Source organism: Pinus tabuliformis, chromosome 6 (genome assembly GCF_031772625.1).
Source record: "Pinus tabuliformis cultivar Carrire ecotype Pingquan chromosome 6, CPIR1, whole genome shotgun sequence".
Taxonomy (NCBI): domain Eukaryota; kingdom Viridiplantae; phylum Streptophyta; class Pinopsida; order Pinales; family Pinaceae; genus Pinus; species Pinus tabuliformis.
Window position 1 is genome coordinate 1,998,124,676 of NC_142292.1, and position 18,557 is coordinate 1,998,143,232.

Sequence of the window (18,557 nt, forward strand, 5' to 3'; positions counted from 1 at the left end):
CCTATCCTTGCTACTGTAAATGCACTGATGCCTGTTACGAGTTGTTAGAGATGAGGAGAAATCAATTATTGAAACAACTATGGAAAACTAATAAGGGTATTGGTCCCATGGAAGTATTGTTGAAGGCCCAGCTCAGCTCCAAATTCCATTCACCCTGCATCCACATCACACACAAGTTAAAAATCAAGCCAAGCCAATCTAAGGAGATGGTGTTGCGCATTTAGAAGTTGCGTTGCGCTTCTGGACTATGGCACTGCACGTCTGGGTATTTCCACAGTGTAAATTTGCACTACGCTACGATTTTGGAGTGTGGCATTGCGCTTAGCCCTTTGGCGCTACATGTAGGACCCATCATTGGGAGGCATCGCCCATCAGCGACATCCTATGAAACCCATTACAATGCAAGAGATCACAGAGATTACGAAGGAATTAACAATTAGGCGACAATCAACACTGGTACAAGTTGGCATGTCAAACTTCTTGAGCAAAAACAAAATCTTGGTCTAGGTGACATGTTTCTTTCGGCAGTTTGGTGAATCTATGGCATGAGACGATTATCTAACACTTACAATGGGCTTCATAACAAATCATAACTTGACATCAAGATATGATTTCCATAGTTATATGATCAGTTCTATGGAGGAAGAATCTAAAGAAATCGTTGGTATTAGCACACAACTGTGGGGATTTTTTATCACGTTTATGCTATTGAATATAAATGGATCAAACTTGTGCTTTTGGATTTCCCTTATTCCTTTCATCCTTGTACTTCTTGTTGGAGCAAAGCTGCAGCATGTGATCGCAACACTCATCCTAGACAATGCAGGAATGTCTAGATCTTTTGTAGGGCCAAAACTGAGGCCCCGAGATGAACTCTTTTGGTTCAACAGACCAGAGTGACTTTTAGCATTGATACATTTCATTCTTTCATTAGAATGCATTCGAATTGACTTCTTTCTTTTGGTTTTGGTGGCAGTTTAGTTATGACTCTTGTTTTCTCCGTCAACATCTGCATGTCTACATACATCTGATATTAGGATTCGCTGGACAGTTCCTTTGTAGCTATAGTACCTTACCACTTTATGCACTTGTCACTCAGATGGGAACATATTACAAGGCAGCATTGATACCACCCAGAATCAGAAAAACAATTGAAGGGTGGGGGAAAGAAGCGAAGAGGAAAAGAAGGCTTGGTGCGGTGACTGATGACTCAACTGTAAGAAGTTGTGATCGGAGCACCGTATGCTCAAGTGAAGATAATCATCAGGCCATTTGTCAAGGCAGCTACGCTGGCAGATCCACTAATGAGATAAATCACAATGGAGTAACCAATTGTAATGGGAATGGTCAGAGTGAGATTGAGATGCAGACTGACAGTGCAGGACCCATGGTTGTAGGTGAAAATTTGAATCGTGACAGGGTTCCTTGACAAAACTCAGCTTTAGTTCTTCAAGGACATCATGTAGAGGGCATTAAAAAATTTCTTGGGATACTCTGCCCAGCTAGGATCAAGATTCAATATGATCAAATGATTGAAGTGAAGGTGCAATCAATGAGAATTTAGTTTTTAGTTTGAAACTACTGCCCCTATATACATGTCATTTTGTACTTGTAGCGATGACCTTGTCGTTTGGAAGCAAATTTGTGCAAATAAAAGGTTTCATATGGTGGACCTGTATATATACATCGCCTACACTACAAAAGATGGTTCTACCAAACATTTCATTTGGAAGAGTGTTAAACAAATCACTGTAAACTCTCATCGCTCACCTCTCATCAAACACCAACCATTTGATTGATGGTTACAACAACCCCATCCATGCAGTCCGACAAATGAACACATATTATAGATGGCGAGTGTCTCAGCCATGAAATTAGTAGCACTAAGCTTTTCAAGGGGATAGATGGAAGCGTTCAAATATTCCAATGGATAGGTGGCAGAGTTTGTAAGTTTGAAATAAAAAACTATTAAAACATTCCAAATTTCCAGTGATGATTCCAAACAAACTTCGGCAGGAAATTCAACTTGTGGTAGCAAACCAATTACTCTTCTTTTTTATGAGATTTAATTAGATTATTTAGTTATAATTTAATTTATGTTATAGGACCGCAGCACATATTTGGTTTTCTTTTTAGTTTTAATTATTTTGATTCCTATGTTTAGGAAATCATAATTAATATGTAATAAGGTATATATAGGGTGATTTTTGAAGATGTAAGGGTTCGATTTTTGCAGCAGAGAGAGGCTGCTTGGAACTGTGTAAAGTTTTTCTTGAATATTATTTTAATGAAGCAATTTTCTGCCCTTTAGATCTAGGATCCAAATGGTGTTTAATGTTCAGTATGCTTTTCCTGTAGACTCACTTACATATTTTGTTTTTCCTACTATTTCTTGTTACAACATTATCTAAGAGACATGTTAGGAACCCATCTACACACGATGCTCCTTTCACAATGGTTTTGTTGTTAAATGTAGTGGTTGTCTTTGCAGAATCCATCCTCTGTTAGATGCTCTGTTGAGTAACCCTGTGTTTTTCTATCTTCTAACGCTACTACTGTAGATCCATCCCCTGATTGATGCCTTCAGGGCAGCGAGCTTTCTCCCTTATTCTTCTTGCATTTGCAATCCTTTATCTGGCTGAACATTGCACTTACTTTGCCCCAAGTCTTCCGGTGGAAACTAGCTTCGAATGCATATCCCAATGGTCCCTTCTCTTGTTGTTTTCAACCCACAACTTTTAAATCAAATCCCTGCACCTCATAGCTAGCCTAAGATTCACTTATCGCAGCCACGTATTGTTGGCAAAGAGAGCCCTCTCTGGTCTGGTAGGGCTAGATGCTAGATTGAAAGCTTGGTCTGTGGTTACCTCAGAATTGCCTCTTCTCAGCCTTGAGGTGCATTCTGAGTGCTAACATATTGGTGCCACTACCGGGGACGAGGTGACAGACCTTCTCCGGGAAAGATCATTCAAGTTGCAGATCTGGTTGCTGATGGTGGGCAGCGATCAGACACATATGAAGGCTGAAATCATCTACCTGGCGACTCCACTGTTCGAGATCTCGAGTTTCAAAGTATTGATGGTGGCTCCACTGGCTAAATGAAGGACTCAGATGTTGTTTCTATTTGTTCAAGGTATTCATGTATTGATTTTTCTAATCTTCCTAGTTTTCCTAATCAATTACCAAAGGATGCATATATTTTGAGCAATGGCCCTAAATTCAGTGGGGAAGATCTGACTTTGACTTTTGAACATATAGAAAATTTTAAAACATTTGTGAAAATTCTTAGAGTAAAAAAGGAAGATGTCTTCATCAGATTGTTCTTTGATTCGTTTCAAGGAAAATGTAGAAGATGGATTAAAGGTTTTCCTATCAGATCTATTAAGTCATTTGCAGATTTTTGGTGTATCTTTCTTGAAACATGGATGGAGAAAGAGGAAGAATTCAAAATAGAGGTGCCCTCTATTCAAGGCTTTAGAGAATGGGAAGATATGTGCACAAATGATGAGGTAGATGCAAATTTTGCTTCATCTCTTTCTTCTTATTTGAAGTCTTATCGATGTAGCCATGAAGTTAAGCTCAATTTTTTGCAAGAGTTTGCCATCAAAATTGAAGAAGATCTAACTGAATTGGATACCCAAATACAGTCCCAGGATCTGGACTGTCAAGTCCCATTCTTTGGAGACCTTTTCCAATAGAAGGAAGGAAAGGTAAGGTTTCCCTTGGATGTTTGCATTAATAATTTGCAGTTGGAAGCATGTATTGAGGAGTTAGGGTAGAAAACAGAGCCTGGTTTCTTTGATCCTATTGCAGCATACATGGAAAAAAAATTCAATTTGAATGATAAACCAGATTTCCTTTTACACAGCCACACTCATTTTGTGCATGTATGGCTGTCAACATTTCCAGTTGTGTCCTGGTTCAAGCACTTCCAAGCAGCATCCTTGTCACAGTTACTTGATTGGTTGATTTTGCATTACAAAATCACTTTATCTATTGATTTTGATGCAAAGTAGGGTAGGTTTGTGCATAAATAAGCTGCCCAAGGCAACATTTCAGTTTTCGGTATTTGTTTATGTACAGGTTGTAGTATGTGTATGTTTTTGGGTTGGTATAGGTTGTTAAGGTTTGAAGTTGTTTGTGACCATATTTCCCAATGGATGAGGCACTTGTTCTATGGTGTTCTTGACACCTCTAGGGAGCTGCTATCCCCAATAAGGCCAATGTTAGTTCCAGTCTTCGCAGCCTGTCACCAGGGATCAAAATGGGCTCTTACTATGTCTGGATTTCAAAGATGTTTTGCACATTATCTTCAGTGCAAAACATGTCATAAGTGTGTCCATCAGAAGAAGCTCGGAAAGAGCTTTCCAACGGTATATCATACTCCCAAAACCGGCTCCTGGTTCAGAAGATATGACCAAATGAATGATTGACTCAAAGTTCTTCCCGTGCAACAGTTCATGTGTTTAATGATCTTGAGGAAGCTAGGAGATGTCAGTGGTGGGATTGTGATAGATAAGGAGAGAACATAGCATTTGAGGTCTATTGTCGTGCTACTAATTCTCATCTCAACATATGGCGAGCTTGTTCCTCTACTTTGATGGAAAGAGATATCCATGAATCTATGCAGAGGTCACTGTACATTGCAGACAGTGATATAGCTGGTGAAAGGTTTACAGCTACTAGTATCATGGTTCACAGAGAAACAAAGTATTCTCTTTGTAAGTTATTCACAGTTCTCAAGTATAGTTTGTCAAAAATCAGAAAATCAAATGACAAAATGTTGCCACAAATTCAAGGGCATTTCCCCTGAAATAAGGACACCATGTGCTCTTCACGTTAGTATGTATGAGGATTGGTCGTGAATATAAAGATTTGGCTATTTGTTTGCTCGATGTGATGTTATCGGAAAAATCCTTATGAAATGTTTTCTCTCAGGCATGCCTGACTTGAAATTGGAATTAAATGATAAGATAGGACTTGAAAAGGAATCATAGATTGAAACCTGTCCTAACAAAAATTGTAAGCCAATTAGCCAAGTTTCATGTACAAATTCACCAGTGAAGATCTCTTTCATCTTACATGACTACATCGGCAATGTTTCCACTTTCAAAATTGATTTAGGTTTATTTTCATGCAGCTGGGTTATTTCGTAGCGCTAGAGGTTTTGGATGGTTTCGTAGTGCCAATTTTGCCAATGATAGAATTTGTGCATAAGCACTCAAGGCTGAAGCATCCAGATATTATTGGGGAGCACCGCTTTTACCCTTCTTTGAAAAGACAAGGGCGCTCTGTCGAGGTTTATGCTCCATGGTGGTCTTGTGAGAGCATCTCTCACGTTCAACAGTAAATTGGTCTCATCCTATCCTTGCTACTGTAAAATGCACTTATGCCTATTACGAGTTGTTAGAGATGAGGAGAAAGCAATTATTGAAACAACTATGGAAAACTAATAAGGGTATTGGTCCCATGGAAGTATTGTTGAAGGCCCAGCTCAACACCAAATTCCATGTGCCCTGCATCCACAACACACACAAGTTAAAAATCAAGCCAAGCTAATATAAGGAGATGGTGTTGCACGTTCAGAAGTGGCGCTACACTTCTGGACTGTGGCGTTGCGCATCTGGGGATTTCCATAGTGTAAATTTACACTGCGCTATGATTTTGGAGTGTGGCGCTGCGCTTAGCCCTTTGGCGCTGTGTGTAGGACCCAGCATTGGGAGGCATCGCCCATCAGCGACATCCTATGTAACCCATTACAATGCAAGAGATCACAGAGAGTACGAAGGAATTAACAATTAGGCAACAATCAACACTGGTACAAGTTGGCACGTCAAATTTCTTGAGCAGAAATAGAATCTTGGTCTGGGTGACATGTTTCTTTCGGAAGTTTGGTGAATTTGTGGCATGGGATGATTATCTAATGCTTTGAATGGGCTTCATAACAAATCATAACTTGACATCAAGATATGATTTCCATAGTCATATGATTAGTTCTATGGAGGAAGAATCTAAAGAAATCGTTGGTATCAGCGCACAACTGTGGGGCGTTTTTATCGCGTTTATGCTATTGAATATAAATGGATCAAACTTGTACTTCTGGATTTCCCTTATTCCTTTCATCCTTGTACTTCTTGTTGGAGCAAACCTATAGCTTGTGATCGCAACACTCATCTTAGAGAATGCAGGAATGTCAAGATCTTTTGCAAGGCCAAAACTGAGGTCCCGAGATGAACACTTTTGGTTCGACAGACCAGAGTTGCTTTTATCATTGATACATTCCATTCCTTTTTAGAATGCATTCGAATTGACTTCTTTCTTTTGGTTTTGGTGGCAGTTTTGTTATGAATCTTTTTTTCTCCATCAACATCTGCATGTCTACATACGTTTGATATTAGGATTCGCTGGATAGTTCCTTTGTAGCTATAGTACCTTACCACTTTATGCACTTGTCACTCATATCGGAACATATTACAAGGCAGTGTTGATACCACCCAGAATCAGAAAAACAATTGAAGGGTGGGGAAAAGAAGTGAAGAGGAAAAGAAGGCTTGGTGTAGTAACTTATGACTCAACTGTAAGAATTTGTGATCGAAGCACTATATGCTCAAGTGAAGATAATCATCAGGCCATTTATCAAGGTAGCTACGCTAGCAGATCCAATAATGAGATAAATCACAATGGAGTAACCAATTGTAATGGGAATGGTCAGAGTGAGATTGAGATGCAGACTTCCAGTGATCCGGATTTAAACAGGAACGCAATAAAATATAGAGATAACCATCAAGGCAGATATGCAGCGGAAATAATACTTCATTTCATTAATGGGAAATACTGAAATATTCTTACAAATAGAAATAGAAATAACCCAGCTAGGGTGATGGTAGCTTATCTCTGAGAAGAGATGTGTCGGCTACATACCTCTGAACAGTTCCGAACTCCATTTACAATGAGGCTCAAATACCTATTTATTATTGAGAAACAATGGAAAACCCTTCACATTCCAAAACCTAACCCTAGAAGATGAGACGCAAAATTGTGGGCCCTGTTTTGGGGTGAATTGGACAACCAACTTCCCGGGGTCGTGAATTGGTCGTATTATCTCCGTTTGACGCGCATGATAGCCCGTTGGAAAGATCTCTCCGAGGACTACGACGGAAAAGATGATTTTTATTAAAAAAAATCGCTGGCAGTGGATTTTCCAAAAAACGTCGTTTAGGGCCTCAAAACGGCTCCGGAAGTTTAGGACCCGAAAAACTGCTAAAAATAGTAAATTGTGCTATAATTAAGGAAACTGAAAAACTGAAAGAGACAGTTGTGGGGGTCCAAATGGGATAGGGTGGCCACCAACATCCACCTGGATCATTCCTCCCCCCTTAGGAAGCAATGGTCCCCATTGCGTTGAGTTTCTCCCTGAGATGAGGAAGCTTTTGTTGAGCTGGGTCTCTGGTGAGCTGTTCTGTAGTCTCTGATTTGTCTAGAAATGGTGGGGAGCATGGTCGGCGACGGTCCACATTGAACACTCGGTGCAAGAGAAGAAATGGAGGAATGTTGTGCTTCAAATCATTGTTTCCCGTAGCCTTTTTACTGGTGTAAGGACCATGTCGAAGTGGTCTGAGTTTCTGATGGGTTCTGGTAAGGCGTTCTCTCTGCAGAGGCAACCAAACTTTGTCGCCCACTTGAGACTTGTGTGGTACCCCTGTGGGTGAGGAGAAGTTGTTCTTGTGTTCTTTCATGACTGTATCCCTTTGTTGCTGCTGCTGCGTGGAGGAACCTTTCACAGGGGTCATGGATGTAGCAACCATCATTCCCTTACTTTAGGAGCGAACCAGACAGAAAGTGAATTTCCTGGTCTGGGAGATGAGCTTGTTGCTTTTCTTGGCAGTGATCAAAGAGGTGGCGGTAGGTGGGGCTACCTCCGGTATCCTGTATAATGAATTATCCAAAGAAATAATACAGCGCGAGGCCTTGACTCATACACATCATGTCGCCTCCACAAGTATAGTTGGCCTAATAGTACATCACAAACATCCAGAGGTGTAACATAACACAATACCTCGTCTGTGAAGGGCTTGATGTTGTAGGGAAGGCAGCACTGCTGGCGAACTTTGAGATCTCGTCCTTCGTGAAGCCACCCGATACTGTATGGTTGTGGGTGTGGTGTAGTTGGCAGGCCCAACTGCTTCACGACCTCTGCTGAAACGAGGTTCTTTTGGCTGCCACTGTCGATAATGAATTGCAGCGGTGAACCCTTCACCCACATATGTGAGTGGAAAAGACGTTCCCCCTCCTCTAACTCTTCGGGCTCATTCTTCTGTATCTTGGCAGTGGCAACAGTGGCACTAGGATCCACATCAATTATTTGCTTCCCTTTGCCATCCCCCTTGTCGGGTTTTGGCTCAGAGTCGGAACATGCATCTGATTCGGAAGCCTTCAACTCGGCCACCAGCGACTGCTTGGTCTGACACTCACTTGTGTTATGAGTCGGACTCTTGTGGAACTCACACCACTTTCCTGTGTCCTTCTTCAGCTTCGTGGTCTTGTTCTTTTCTTGGAGCTTCGAGGGGTTTTCTTGGGTCACCCCGCCTTGGCTTTGTCCTTTGGGCTTCGGATTTGCAGATCCAAAGTCTCGCTTCTTCTGTTTGAAATTTTGCTCGATTTTGACAGTGTATCGATATGCTGTGCTGAGTGAGGAGATGTTCAAGAACTCCATCTCTTCCTGGATGTATCTGTGTAGGCAGCCGCGGTATTTGAGTACCGAATGCAGCTCAGAATCTTTGATACCCAACTGTGTGCGAAGGGTATGAAAAATATTTGTGAACTCTGGCACATCTTGGTCTCGTCCCTGCCGCAGTGTGGTCCATTTGATGTATTTGTCCTCATAGCTTTTGATAGGGTAGTACTGCTCCTTGATGGCATCCCGGAAGTCATTCCAAGTGGGGGTGGCTGAAAACAGTGAGCCCGTACTTTCATCCTTCTGCTCACAGTATGTTTCCCACCAGTCCTTGACGTGGGGGGCTGCTTTGAGAAGAGCGAAAACAATCTTTTCCCAACTTGAAAATTCATGAACAGAAAAATACCAATCTAGCAGATTTAACCATTTATCTACGACATCTGCGTCTATTTGACACTCGAAGATGGGGATTTCAAAATTAACTTGTACCTTAAATGGTGTGGCGTTTCCAGAGTAGCTATTAGAAGACGATGCGTCGCCTCTGGGAAGCCGCTGAAGGATCTGCGCAAAGTTGTCCATCATCGCGTTCCTTTGCCACTTGAGGGCTTCTTGGAGCAAGATTCTGATAGGATCTCCTGCCCCCTCGTCTTTCTTCTCATCCACCATGGGAGGTCGTCGAGATTTGCGAGGCTGGTCTTGCAAAGGTTCGATCAATTCAAGCCCTAACTCCTTATATCCTGACCTCGTTGGGGACATGCAAAGAAAAACAGAGAAAAAGCAGACCGCTCTGATACCACTGATCCGAATTTAAACAGGAACGCAATAAAATATAGAGATAACCATAAAGACAGATATGCAGCGGAAATAATACTTCATTTCATTAATGGGAAATACTGAAATATGCTTACAAATAGAAATAGAAATAACCCAGCTAGGGCGATGGTAGCTTATCTCTGAGAAGATATGTGTCGGCTACATGCCTCTGAACAGTTCCGAACTCCCTTTACAATGAGGCTCGAAGGCCTATTTATTATTGAGAAACAATGGAAAACCCTTCACATTCCAAAACCTAACCCTAGAAGATGAAACGCCAAATTGTGGGCCCCGTTTTGGGGTGAGTTGGACAGCCAACTTCCCGGGGTCGCGAATTGGTCATATTATCTCCGTTTGACGCGCATGATAGCCCGTTAGAAATATCTCTCAGAGGACTACGACGGAAAAGACGATTTTTATCAAAAAAATCGCTGGCGGTGGATTTCCCAAAAAACGTCGTTTAGGGCCTCAAAACAGCTCCGGAAGTTTAGGACCCGAAAAACTGCTAAAAATAGTAAATTGTGTTATAATTAAGGAAACTGAAAAATTGAAAGAGACAGTTGTGGGGGTCCAAATGGGATAGGTGGGTGGCCACCAACATCCACCTGGATCATTCCTCCCCCCTTAGGAAGCAATGGTCCGCATTGCGTTGTGTTCCTCCTTGAGATGAGGAAGCTTCTGCTGAGCTGGGTCTCTGGTGAGCTGTTCTGCAATCTCTGATTTGTCCAGAAATGGTGGGGAGCATGGTCGGTGATGGTCCACATTGAACACTCGGTGCAAGCGAAGAAATGGAGGAATGTTGTGCTTCAAATCATTGTTGCCCGTAGCCTTGTAATTAGTGTAAGGACCATGTCGAAGTGGTCTGATTTTTTGATGGGTTCTGGTAAGGCGTTCTCTCTGCAGAGGCAACCAAACTTTGTCGCCCACTTGAAACTTATGTGGTACCCCTGTGGGTGAGGAGAAGTTGTTCCTGTGTTCTTTCATGACTGTATCCCTTTGCTACTGCTGCTGCGTGGAGGAACCCTTCGCAAGGGTCATGGATGTAGCAACCATCATCCCCTTACTTTGGGAGCGAACCAGACAGAAAGTGAATTTCCTGGTCTGGGAGATGAACTTGTTGCTTTTCTTGGCAGTGATCAAAGAGGTGGCGGTAGGTGGGGCTACCTCCAGTATCCTATATAATGAATTATCCAAAGAAATAATGACAACGCGAGGCCTTGACTCATACACAGCATGTCGCCTCCACAAGTATGGCTGGCCTAATAGTACATCACAAACATCCAGAGGTGTAACACCACACAATACCTCGTCTATGAAGGGCTTGATGATGTAGGGAAGGCGACACTGCTGGCGAACTTTGAGATCTCGTCCTTCGTGAAGCCACCCGATACTGTATGGCTGTGGGTGTGGTGTAGTTGGTAGGCCCAACTGCTTCACGACCTCTGCTGAAACGAGGTTCTTTTGGCTGCCACTGTCGACAATGAATTGCAGTGGCAAACCCTTCACCCACATCTGTGAGTGGAAAATACATTCCCCCTCCTCTGACTCTTCGGGCTCATTCTTCTGGATCTTGGCAGTGGCAACAGTGGCACTATCATCCGCATCAATAATTTGCTTCCCTTTGCCATCCCCCTTGTCGGGTTCTGGCTCAAAGTCGGAACATGCAACGGATTCAGAAGCCTTCAACTCGGCCACCAACGACTGCTTGGTCTGACACTCACTTGTGTTATGAGTGGGACTCTTGTGGAACTCACACCACTTTCCTGTGTCCTTCTTCGGCTTCGTGGTGTTTTTCTTTTCTTGCAGCTTCGAGGGGTTGTCTTGGGTCACCCCGCCTTGGCTTTGTCCTTTGGGCTTCGGATTTGCAGATCCAAAGTCTCGCTTCTTCTGTTTGAACTTTTGCTCGATTTTGAAAGCGTATCAGTATGCTGTGCCGAGTGAGGAGATGTTCAAGAACTCCATCTCTTCCTGGATGTATCTGTGTAGGCAGCCGCGGTATTTGAGTACCAAATGAAGCTCAGAATCTTTGATAACCAACTGTGTACGAAGGGTATGAAAAATATTTGTGAACTCTGGCACATCTTGGTCTCATCCCTGCCGCAGTGTGGTCCATTTGATGTATTTGTCCTCATAGCTTTTGACAGGGTAGTACTGCACCCTTGATGGCATCCCAGAAGTCATTCCAAGTGGGGGTGGCTGAAAACAGTGAGCCCGTACTTTCATCCTTCTGCTCACAATATGTTTCCCACCAGTCCTTGACGTGCGGGGCTGCTTTGAGAAGAGCGAAAACAATCTTTTCCCGACTTGAAAATTCATGAACAGAAAAATACCCATCTAGCAGATTTAACTATTTATGTACGGCATCTACATCTATTTGACCCTTGAAGATGGGGATTTCAAAATTAACTTGTACCTTAAACGGTGTGGCGTTTCCAGAGTAGCTATTGGAAGCCGATGCGTCGCCTCTGGGTAGCCGCTGAAGGATCTACGCAAAGTTGTCCATCATCGCGTTCCTTTGCCGCTCGAGGGCTTCTTCAAGCAAGATTCTGATAGGATCTCCTGCCCCCTCGTCTTTCTTCTCATCCACCATGGGAGGTCGTCGAGATTTGTGAGGCTGGTCTTGCAAAGGTTCGACCAATTCAAGCCCTAACTCCTTATATCCCGACCTCGTTGGGGACATGCAAAGAAAAACAGAGAAAAAGCAGACCGCTCTGATACCACTGGTCCGGATTTAAATAGGAACACAATAAAATATAGAGATAACGATAAAGATAGATATGCATCAGAAATAATACTTCATTTCATTAATGGGAAATACTGAAATATGCTTACAAATAGAAATAGAAATAACTTAGCTAGGGCGATGGTAGCTTATCTCTGAGAAAAGATGTGTCGGTTACATGCCTCTGAATTGTTCCGAACTCCCTTTACAATGAGGCTCAAAGGCCTATTTATTATTGAGAAACAATGGAAAACCATTCACATTCCAAAACCTAACCCTAGAAGATGAAACGCCAAATTGTGGGCCCCGTTTTGGGGTGAGTTGGACAGCCAACTTCCCGGGGTCTCGAATTGGTCGTATTATCTCCGTTTGACGCGCATGATAGCCCGTTGGAAAGATCTCTCCGAGGAATACGACAAAAAAGATGGTTTTTATCAAAAAAATTGCTGCCAGTGGATTTCCCAAAAAACATCATTTAGGGCCTCAAAACGGCTCGGGAAGTTTAGGACCCGAAAAACTGCTAAAAATAGTAAATTGTGCTATAATTAAGGAAACTGAAAAACTGAAAGAGATAGTTGTGGGGGTCCAAATGGGATAGGTGGGTGGCCACCAACATCTAGCTGGATCATTCCTCCCCCCTTAGGAAGCAATGGTCCTCATTGCGTTGAGTTCCTCCCTGAGATGAGGAAGCTTCTGCTGAGCTGGGTCTCTGGTGAGCTGTTCTGCAATCTCTGATTTGTCCAGAAATGGTGGGGAGCATGGTCGGCGACGGTCCACATTGAACACTCTGTGCAAGCGAAGAAATGGAGGAATGTTGTGCTTCAAATCATTGTTGCCCATAGCCTTGTTACTGGTGTAAGGACCATGTCGAAGTGGTCTGAGTTTCTGATGGGTTCTGGTAAGGCATTATCTGTGAAGAGGCAACCAAACTTTGTCGCCCACTTGAAACTTGTGTGGTACCCCTGTGGGTGAGGAGAAGTTGTTCCTGTGTTCTTTCATGACTGTATCCCTTTGTTGCTGCTACTGCGTGGAGGAACCCTTCGCAGGGGTCATGGATGTAGCAACCATCATCCCCTTACTTTGGGAGCGAACCAGACAGAAAGTGAATTTCCTGGTCTGGGAGATGAGATTGTTACTTTTCTTGGCAGTGATCAAAGAGGTGGCGGTAGGTGGGGCTACCTCCGGTATCATGTATAATGAATTATCCAAAGAAATAATGACAACGCGAGGCCTTGACTCATACACAGCATGTCGCCTCCACAAGTATGGCTGGCCTAATAGTACATCACAAACATCCAGAGGTGTAACATCACACAATACCTCATCTCTGAAGGGCTTGATGCTGTAGGGAAGGCAGCACTTCTGGCGAACTTTGAGATCTCGTCCTTCATGAAGCCACCTGATACTGTATGGCTGTGGGTGTGGTGTAGTTGGTAGGCCCAACTGCTTCACGACCTCTGCTGAAACGAGGTTCTTTTGGCTGCCACTGTCGACAACGAATTGCAGTGGCGAACCCTTCACCCACATCTGTGAGTGGAAAAGACGTTCCCCCTCCTCTGGCTCTTCGGGCTCATTCTTCTAGATCTTGGCAGTGGCAACAGTGGCACTAGGATCCGCATCAATGATTTGCTTCCCTTTGCCATCCCTCTTGTCGGGTTCTGGCTCAGAGTCAGAACATGCATCTGATTCGAAAGCCTTCAACTCGGCCACCAGTGACTGCTTGGTCTGACACTCACTTGTGTTATGAGTGGGACTCTTGTGGAACTCACACCACTTCCCTGTGTCCTTCTTCGGCTTCGTGGTGTTGTTCTTTTCTTGCAGCTTCGAGGGGTTGTCTTGGGTCACCGTGCCTTGGCTTTGTCCTTTGGGCTTCGGATTTGCAGATCCAAAGTCTCGCTTCTTCTGTTTGAACTTTTGCTCGATTTTGACAGCGTATCGGTATGCTATGCCGATTGAGGAGATGTTCAAGAACTCCATCTCTTCCTGGATGTATCTGTGTAGGCAGTCGCGGTATTTGAGTACAAGATGCAGCTCAGAATCTTTGATACCCAACTGTGTGCGAAGGGTATGAAAAATATTTGTGAACTCTGGCACATCTTGGTCTCGTCCCTGCCGCAGTGTGGTCCATTTGATGTATTTGTCCTCATAGCTTTTGACAGGGTAGTACTGCTCCTTGATGGCATCCCGGAAGTCATTCCAAGTGGGGGTGGCTGAAAACAGTGAGCCCGTACTTTCATCCTTCTGCTCGCAGTATGTTTCCCACCAATCCTTGACGTGCGGGGCTACTTTGAGAAGAGCGAAAACAATCTTTTCCCGACTTGAAAATTCATGAACAAAAAAATACCCATCTAGCAGATTTAACCATTTATCTACGACATCTGCGTCTATTTGACCCTTGAAGATGGGGATTTCAAAATTAACTTGTACCTTAAACGGTGTGGTGTTTCCAGAGTAGCTATTGGAAGCCGATGCGTCGCCTCTGGGTAGCCCCTGAAGGATCTGCGCAAAGCTATCCATCATCGCATTCCTTTTCTGCTCGAGGGCTTCTTCGAGCAAGATTCTGATAGGATCTCTTGCCCCCTCATCTTTCTTCTCATCCACCATGGGAGGTCGTCGAGATTTGCGAGGCTGGTCTTGCAAAGGTTCGACCAATTCAAGCCCTAACTCCTTATATCTCGACCTCGTTGGGGATATGCAAAGAAAAACAGAGAAAAAGAAGACCGCTCTAATACCACTGATCCGGATTTAAACAGGAACGCAATAAAATATAGAGATAACCATAAAGGCAGATATGCAGCAAAAATAATACTTCATTTCATTAATGGGAAAAACTAAAATATGCTTACAAATAGAAATAGAAATAACCCAGCTAGGGCGATGGTAGCTTATCTCTGAGAAGAGATGTGTCGGCTAGATGCCTCTGAACTGTTTCGAACTCCCTTTACAATGAGGCTCGAAGGCCTATTTATTATTGAGAAACAATGGAAAACCCTTCACATTCCAAAACCTAACCCTAGAAGATGAAACGCCAAATTGTGGGCCCCGTTTTGGGGTGAGTTGGACAGCCAACTTCCCGGGGTCACGAATTGGTCGTATTATCTCCGTTTGATGCGCATGATAACCCGTTGGAAAGATATCTTCGAGGACTACGACGGAAAAGACATTTTTTTATCAAAAAAATCGCTAGCGGTGGATTTTCCAAAAAACGTCGTTTAGGGCCTCAAAACGGCTCCAGAAGTTTAGGACCCGAAAAACTGCTAAAAATAGTAAATTGTGCTATAATTAAGGAAACTGAAAAACTGAAAGAGACAGTTGTGGGGGTCCAAATGGGATAGGTGGGTGGCCACCAACATCCACCTGGATCATTCCTCCCCCCTCAGGAAGCAATGGTCCCCATTGCGTTGAGTTCCTCCCTGAGATGAGGAAGCTTCTGCTGAGCTGGGTCTCTGGTGAGCTGTTCTGCAATCTCTGATTTGTCCAGAAATGGTGGGGAGCATGGTCGGCGATGATCCACATTGAACACTCGGTGCAAGCGAAGAAATGGAGGAATGTTGTACTTCAAATCATTGTTGCCCGTAGCCTTGTTACTGGTGTAAGGACCATGTCGAAGTGGTCTGAGTTTCTGACGGGTTCTGGTAAGGCGTTCTCTCTGCAGAGGCAACCAAACTTTGTCACCCACTTGAAACTTGTGTGGTACCCCTGTGGGTGAGGAGAAGTTGTTCCTGTGTTATTTCATGACTGTATCCCTTTGCTGCTGCTGCTGCGTGGAGGAACCCTTCGCAGGGGTCATGGATGTAGCAACCATCATCCCCTTTCTTTGGGAGCGAACCAGACAGAAAGTGAATTTCCTGGTCTGGGAGATGAGATTGTTACTTTTCTTGGCAGTGATCAAAGAGGTGGCGGTAGGTGGGGCTACCTCCGGTATACTGTATAATGAATTATCCAAAGAAATAATGACAACGCGAGGCCTTGACTCATACACAGCATGTCGCCTCCACAAGTATGGTTGGCCTAATAGTACATCACAAACATCTAGAGGTGTAACATCACACAATACCTCGTCTGTGAAGGGTTTGATGCTGTAGGGAAGGCGGCACTACTGGCGAACTTTGAGATCTCGTCCTTCGTGAAGCCACCCGATACTGTATGGCTGTGGGTGTGGTGTAGTTGGTAGGCCCAACTGCTTCATGACCTCTGCTGAAACGAGGTTCTTTTGGCTGCCACTGTCGACAATGAATTGTAGCTGGCGAGCCCTTCACCCACATCTGTGAGAGGAAAAGACGTTCCCCCTCCTCTGGCTCTTCGGGCTCATTCTTCTGGATCTTGGCAGTGGCAACAATGGCACTAGGATCCGCATCAATGATTTGCTTCCCTTTGCCATCCCCCTTGTCGGGTTCTGGCTCAGAGTCGGAACATGCATCTGATTCGGAAGCCTTCAACTCGGCCACCAGCGACTGCTTGGTCCGACACTCACTTGTGTTATGAGTGGGACTCTTGTGGAACTCACACCACTTTCCTGTGTCCTTCTTCAGCTTCGTGGTGTTGTTCTTTTCTTGCAGCTTCGAGGGGTTGTCTTGGGTCACCCCGCCTTGGCTTTGTCCTTTGGGTTTCGGATTTGCAGATCCAAAGTCTCGCTTCTTCTATTTGAACTTTTGCTCGATTTTGACAGCGTATCGGTATGCTGTGCCGAGTGAGGAGATGTTCAAGAACTCCATCTCTTCCTGGAAGTATCTGTGTAGGAAGTTGCGGTATTTGAGTACCAGATGCAGCTCAGAATCTTTGATACCCAACTATGTGCGAAGGGTATGAAAAATATTTGTGAAATCTGGCACATCTTGGTCTCATCCCTGCCGCAGTGTGCTCCATTTGATGTATTTGTCCTCATAGCCTTTGACAGGGTAGTACTGCTCCTTGATGGCATCCCGGAAGTCATTCTAAGTGGGGGTGGCTGAAAACAGTGAGCCCGTACTTTCATGCTTTTGCTCGCAGTATGTTTCCCACCAGTCCTTGACGTGGGGAGCTGCTTTGCGAAGAGCGAAAACAATGTTTTCCCAACTTGAAAATTCATGAACATAAAAATACCCATCTAGCAGACCGCAAAGAAAAACAGAGAAAAATCAGACCGCTCTGATACCACTGATCTGGATTTAAACAGGAACGCAATAAAATATAGAGATAACCATAAAGACAGATATGCAGTAGAAATAATTCTTCATTTCATTAATGGGAAATACTGAAATATGCTTACAAATAGAAATAGAAATAACCCAGCTAGGGCGATGGTAGCTTATCTCTGAGAAGAGATGTGTCGGCTACATGCCTCTGAACTGTTCCGAACTCCCTTTACAATGAGGCTCGAAGGCCTATTTATTATTGAGAAACAATGGAAAACCCTTCACATTCCAAAACATAACCCTAGAAGATGAAACGCCAAATTGTGGGCCCCGTTTTGGGGTGAGTTGGATAGCCAACTTCCCGGGGTCGCGAATTGGTCGTATTATCTCCGTTTGACGCGCATGATAACCCGTTGGAAAGATCTCTCCGAGGACTACAATGGAAAAGATGATTTTCATTAAAAAAATCACTGGCAGTGGATTTCCCAAAAAACGTCATTTAGGGCCTCAAAACGGCTCCGGAAGTTTAGGACCCGAAAAACTGCTAAAAATAGTAAATTGTGCTATAATTAAGGAAACTGAAAAACTGAAAGAGACAGTTGTGGGGGTCCAAATGGGATAGGTGGGTGGCCACCAACATCCACCTAGATCAGTTAGTTCAGGACCCATGCTTGTAGGTGAAAATTTGAATCGTGACAGGGTTCCTTGACAAAACTCAGCTTTAGTTCTTCAAGGACATAATGTAGAGGGCATTGACAAATTTCTTGGGATACTCTGTGCAACTAGGATCAAGATTCAAGATGATCAAATGATTGAGGTAAAGGTTCAGTCAATGAGCATTTAGTTTTAGTTTGAAACCACTGCCCCTATATACATGTCATTTTGTACTTGTAGCGATGACCTTGTCGTTTGGAAGCAAATTTGTGCAAATAAAAGGTTTCATATGGTGGACCTGTATATATACATCGCCTACACTACAAAAGATGGTTCTACCAAATATTTCATCTGGAAGAGTGTTAAACAAATCACTGTAAATTCTCATCGCTCACCACTCATCAAACACCAACCATTTGATTGATGGTTACAACCACCCCATCCATGTAGTCCGACAAATGAACACATATTATAGATGGCAAGTGTCTCAGCCATGAAATCAGCAGCGTTGAGTTTTTGAAGGGGATAGATGGAAGCGTTCAAATATTCCAATGGACAGGTGGCAGAGTTTGTAGGTTTG

General features: G+C 43.6%; 2 pseudogenes; both read left to right on the forward strand.

Annotated features, from left to right (window-relative positions):
- Positions 1 to 399: 399 nt before the first annotated feature.
- Positions 400 to 1,429, forward strand: LOC149267252 (MLO-like protein 11 pseudogene; annotated as a pseudogene).
- A 4,332-nt stretch (positions 1,430 to 5,761) lies between these two features.
- LOC149267253 (MLO-like protein 11 pseudogene) overlaps positions 5,762 to 18,557 on the forward strand; it is a 59,181-nt pseudogene continuing 46,385 nt past the window's right edge.